Here is a 6,910-nt window from a genome sequence, read left to right on the forward strand (position 1 = left end):
TAGATATTAAAATGTGCAAATCATCTAAAATGATAATTCCGGCACATATCAAAATGTTATAAATCCAATATTACACAATGTTAATCGCATAGACATATCAAAATTCCAAAAGAAATCTGAATCCAAAAGGGGAGCTAGATTGCAATTAATGTGAAACCTGCAAAATAATAAGAATAAGAATAAATTAGATTAGAATTTAAAGATTGAAATAAAATTTTAAAAATTATTTTAGAGAACTTGATATCCTGGTGAGAATACACTACAAGAAAATAAGAATTTTACAACCTATAATTAATGACATGCATAAAAAGTAAGTCTTGTTAAGTACTAATTTAAGCCTCATGTACAGGTAGGATATATAATTTCTTCCCTTTTTTGATTTTTTTTTTTTTTTTTTTTTTTGTTGATTTATATTTGTTCACGATGAAGTTAATTTTATATTAATTTTATTGATTTATATTTAGAATTAATAACCAAGTCTGCATGATTGATCCCATTAATATATCCCATGGAATGAACTTTCTTATGAGTGATGAACCTAAGCTGTTTGAGTGCTAAATAAGATTTTTACAACCTATAATTAATGACATGCATAAAAAATAAGTCTTGTTAAGTACTAATTTAAGCCTCATGTACAGGTAGGATATATAATTTCTTCCCTTTTTTGTTTTTTTTTTTTTTTGTTGATTTATATTTGTTCACGATGAAGTTAATTTTATATTAATTTTATTGATTTATATTTAGAATTAATAACCAAGTCTGCATGATTGATCCCATTAATATATCCCATGGAATGAACTTTCTTATGAGTGATGAACCTAAGCTGTTTGAGTGCTCCTATATGCTTATAAATTGGTAAATCACTTAAAAAATAGTTGCTTGACTTGATAGTAATTTTTCCTTTAATATATGAAAATTTTCTAAAAAAATTTCTAATTATCAACTAATTGATATTGTTCTCCAAGCCATTGCTTTAGGGAATTAATTTATTGTGGTTGTCACAGATGTGCTGAAATGAATGCACACATAAGAAAGACCTAATTCAAATGATTTGTTCACATGCAATAAAGATAACTAATCGCACTAGCTAGGAAGACTCTTTTTCTCACACAGAGACCCAGCTAAATTATTAATTTTTGGAAACAAAAGAAAATTAATAAATTACTTTATATTTTAACTTTAAATAGAGCCTTAATCTGATTTTATATGGATCACAAATTGATTCAAGAACATTTTAGTTAAAATAAAATAAAATATGACTTTCATAACTAATTTGTTACATGTAACGTTTAGCAAAATGTAGTGGGGAGGATTGCAAATGTTTGAATTGGTAGGTTGAGAAAGATTTGTTGCCAAGTCTTTTAACAAGTTGTCTAATATGTAAACTATAATATATCTCTCTTCAGCATGTTTCAGCCAGGAATGGAACTATGTGTGATCATCTATGATGCAAAGTATAATTACTATATTTCATTGCCTTTTTCTAGGTAATATCATTATTGTTATCCCACAATATGTACCGCAAAAAAACCAAATTATGATTAACATTATTAGCTTAAACGAAGAAGTTACCAGATTAACCATGGAATTATTCATATACACATGCAATTCTTCTTCTTCTTTTTTTCTTTTTTTTTTTTAATCACTCTCAGTCTCACCTAGGGTTTAAATAAACTTTCTATCACACTACAAAGTTGTAGAGATAAGAGATTGAAAATTCTTTCTACAAATCATATATCACATATGTACATGTATGTCTATATGGATACATTTGTGCTGTTTTAATTAATTGCATAATTTTATTTTGCAATTTCATCAGATCATATCTGATTTTGTTTCGATCTTCCAACTGTTTTCGGTACATTAAGTTTAATCTTCGTAGATTTTTTAATCATGAAGATTTAAAATTGACAAGTACAAAACAATTCCATCCCTAATCTACGTCATCACGGAAGTGCACCAAGCAAACAAAGGTCCTCGATGAGTTCTTCAACTTCATCCCTCATTGTTGAGTTTTATTTTGAGTTCGTACTTCTTTTTAGTTTTGATGTTGTGGGTTAAATTGTGAGAATATGATCTAATGCTGAAACTGAAATTAGATTGAATGAATATGAATCTGATGTAGAAATTGAGGTTATATATATATATATATGCATTAATAAGATTTATATGCATTAGTAAGATATATCATTAAGTTCTCTTATAGGTTTTTCAAACATCTTGAGTGTTTGAATGTCTTGTACTTAGGTAAGATTTGGTTAGGAGTTTTTGTTTGGGTTGGTTTTACCTAAATTCTAATACTTGTAAGTATTATTCACATCAACATATGATGTTAGCTTACCAAAAAAATTAAATAAACTGGATAGTGGGGCAATTTAAATGGGAGCGGGGATAGACGATGGGAGCTACGGTTATTAGTTTGTGCGTGCTGGTGTAGTTGTGATTATGATGCAGTGTCTTTGATCTTCTGTACTCTGTTATTTTTTTTTTTTTTTTTGGGTTTGATCTAGCAAGAGGTAGCCCTGCTTGTCAGTTAGCTTCACTCTATGTTGCTGCAATTTTTATGGTGCTTTTTGGAAAGATGCTAGCTGTTTTGTGGGCTTCTATTACTGTAAGTGGTCAATGTTGTTTTGTCCATTGGCCTTAGCTTCTATTGTACTCCATTGTTTATATCTATAATAATTTTACATTACCCATGGGAAAAAATTTATTTCTTAGGATGGCTATTATTTAGCATTTCTTGAGTGGTTATTGCTTAAGATCTTTCAATTGATACTATACTTAGTAGTCAATATATTTCATGTATTCATTTTTTTTCTCCTTTTTAGTTTGGATGTGTTGCTGGACATACTTATTAACAGAACATTTAATTAGATCTTTTATAGTTGATGTAAACTTCAATTATTGATAATTTTTTATTAGTTCAAGTAAGAATTTTTATTTTTTTGTTCCTAGTTCAAGTAAGAATATTTTCATGTACCTACAAGTTAATTATACTGAGTATTCTATTCAGATGCTTATAACAACATTCTGATGATATGTTCATGTTTACTACTTTGTCCGAGTTGAATGCCCACATTGATAATTCTTTATTGATTTGGTTTTCATCTTTCAACTTATCTCTTTTTTCTTAACAACTAGTATTCTCTGAAATTATATGTTTTTCTAACTCTTTAAAGAGTAACTCAAAAAAATTGTGGGTTAAACAAATATTGGAATTTTATATTATAAAAAAAAAATGAACCAGACAAATCCAATATTTGGTCTAAACGAATGACCAAAATTGCTATATTATGGTTGCTTAGCTGATTGGTGTTGTCATCAAACCATGTAAAGTAGGTAAAAAATAATTTAATGACTTCCGATGCATTTAAATAAATTCAAAGCAATTAGAAATGTACTAATGTCAAAAATGCAACACATGAAACGGGTAGAAAGAAATTAAATCAAAAATCAAGTAATTCAGTTCCTAAGCATAGGAAAAGACTTAATTAAAATTGAACAATCTAGATATTGTGATGAATTCATCCATTGATTTATGTATTTACAAGTCCTTAGTATGTTCATAGTTCTTGAGTTCCTGTTATTTTTGTGAAGCCTATGATGTATAGCACCATTGTTTTGTAAAATCCTAGCAAGATACGTGTATGTAATGTATGTATTTTCCTTGTAAATAGATTTAGAAATGGTGTTTTGGTAGACGACTGGGGTAGTTCTCCTACTGTAGCATGCAGTTGATATTTTCTTATTACCAAGAAATAAAAAGGTACTAGTAGCTAATATTTTAAAGAGTAAATGCATGGGAAGTCAAGTGATCAGCAAAAGATTAATATAATGACAGCCTAAACAGTTTCATAATTAATAACGCTTACTTTGTGAACCAGTCATATGCTTCCAACTACAATGAACAACTAAATTTCATAATTAAGTTGAATTAAATGTTGTTGGCAGATTGTTAATGCATTTTAGATGCTAGATAAAATCTATGGACAAAGTTTTATTTCATTGACATGGATTTCGCTACGATTTGTCTCTTGCTCTATTATCTTAAATGAAAAAACTAGTACTATTGGATATAACACCTTGCTTATGACAGTTTTTGATGTAGTTGTATATAAAAAATGCCGTTTTCTATTTGATGTGTTCTCCCATCTTTAATTGAATTTTTCCTTAATTAGTTTGAATGTATTTCCATTTGAATTTTAAGACGTTTATTGAAATATACACCCTCAAAAATCTATACTCTCTCAGAAATCTAAGTAGGCACATGGGGTGTCTAGTATTCAACTTCAATTATGAAGTATGTTTAGGCAGAAATTTCTGACATTCTCTCTTTGCTCTTTTTATCTAGAAAGAAAAAACTATGTTGTTTGTTAATTTTAAAGGTACACAACTTAAAAGAATTGACAAATAATAGCATCAAAGAAAAACAAGCCACAAAGCTAGCTTCTAGCAGCAGATAAAAACCCCAGAACATCTCCAATCAATTACCTCAAGCATTACATGTCACTCCCTTGAATAATGCTCCTTGTTAGTTATTGTGTTTTTAAGTGATAATGTATCCTACGGAGCAAAATCACAAAGATACGTAAAACAAATAGATAGAAATGGAAATTTTTAGGAGCAAACAAGGAAAACATCAGAAAAGGGATAAATTTAAGTAAGGTTTAAAGGGATCATACCATGCTTCTGCATCACTAAAAAAATACTTTATGATCACTTCTGATGATGGTCTAATCATAACCTGACGCTTTCCCCTCTTCTCTGCATTGTACATACTCTTAAGAGCATCGTTCAAAACACTAACTCTCACCATCTTCGCTAAAAAGGCTGTAACAAAATTTTAGAAAGGTATTAGATATATATAACATCATAATTTGATAAATGAAGGTGGACTTCATTCAGGTCAGATAAGAGATTATAAATATCTAAAACCTTAAGTTGCTTTTACTTGGTACAAGAGCAGATAATTCAGTCACCTTGTCATAAAACATCCAAGAGAAAAAGAACACTGCATATTTTTTCAAATTCAAACAGACAACAATATTAGAAAACTCCTTAGTACTCAAGTAATTAACCAAAAGAACCCAAAGTGCAATTACTTGGGGCATCAGAAGAAAGGCAAATCCCTCCTCATTCCAGACCACTTGTCACACCCCAAATTTTAACACAAAGACTCTTTGTCTTGTATGTAAAATATGATGTATAACTTCCACCAATTCTCAACATACATCCATTATAAAATATAACTATAATGAATCCCATCATCCAATTTATTAACATGAGTATCTGACAAACATAAATCAAATCCATAAAAAGAGGTGAAAGTCTCTCTAACACAACAAAACATCTATTACCACTGAATCAACTCGATAAAGTTTCATAAAACATTAACTTTATTACAATAATCATAATAAAGGAAAACCGAGCTAAAATCCGACTTTGTCATGTGTCTCCATCACGTTCCTACTCTACGAGCACCTGAAATGTGATAATGGGGTGAGCTCACAAGCTCAGTAAGAAATGCTAAACACAATCATTGTTCAGCAAGCTAACCTTATTTTGTATTCCCATATATATAAGCAACTCAATAAATGCATTAATTAATTATGCATAACCCAGTTAATTATAAACTCAATAAATAACCATTATTTATTTTTAATAAATCCGCATATCTCATATGAGCCCCGGGCTCATATCCAATAAAGTGGTGTGAATCGTATAGTCCATGACTACCGAAAACACACGTGTAGCTGGATTGTATGTCTACTCCCCAGATGATCCCTAATCACGTCCACACAATAAGGGCTCATTAGACCCATGGCCATAATAATAGGGTAGTGCACACCCAATTAGGTAGGTCCTTGACCATACCCAAAAGTCATCATAGGGTCAGTCCCTGACTACCCCTCCGACTAATCTGAACTCATCCATTAATTGCTAATTATAGTGAATTATGAAATAGATTATTAATTAATAATTAATACACACAAATACACTTTTAATTTAAAAACAGAACTCTAAAGACCCAACTAGTGAGAGTACAAAATTTCTGGATAAAGCCTAACATTAAATATAAGACCCTGTAAAATTTCAGAATCTAACTCCTAATAGTTTTTCCGTACTCTCCCTTTTAGTGCTGAAAATAATACTTTTTCAGGTCTTAATTTCGTAAAACCATCAAACAGTCATTTTACAATCTGTATTTCAGTACAACTAAGTTCAGTGCACTTAGAACTAATATTTTGGAAATTTCCTAAGTTATTGGGATAGCAATACTATTTTTCCTAATTTTCTTTAGTTTAAAATCAATTAAAACAATAATAATTAAATAAAAAGAAAATTATTTTATATAGCACACAGAACCAATCCGTTTCAAATGTCCAGTTTAAACCCACGTCATTCACTAACAAATTAACATGCAATCTGACCTATCTATGTCCAGTCAAATCATTGTTTAGTAAACATATGTATTACATATACCATTGTGCACCCAGTAACCAACACCTCCACATGGTTAACACGAATCAATGAATACATATTTTAAAATAACATGTATATATATAACAAAAATTCTATAATTATATATATAGAATAATTATATATATAATTATTTTCGCAAGTTCATATATATAACAAAAATTCTATAATATATATATATATATATATATATATATATATATATATATATATATGTCATCTATCAGGAAATAAAATAACTAAATTAAGGAATACATGTTTTAAAATTGATGTTTTCAAACAATACCCATGTGCCAATCTAAGATTAATCATCGTTAAAATGAACTCTAGTAACTCAACAGATGACACTAAAATAATATACATCAACCTTGACAAATCTAAACTAAATTTATTTTCGATAAATTCATATGATATAAAACCTTAAATAATA

Source organism: Cornus florida, unplaced genomic scaffold, assembly GCF_030987335.1.
Source record: "Cornus florida cultivar Cherokee Brave unplaced genomic scaffold, ASM3098733v1 CherokeeBrave_3.0.0_Hap2_Chr01, whole genome shotgun sequence".
Lineage (NCBI taxonomy): Eukaryota > Viridiplantae > Streptophyta > Magnoliopsida > Cornales > Cornaceae > Cornus > Cornus florida.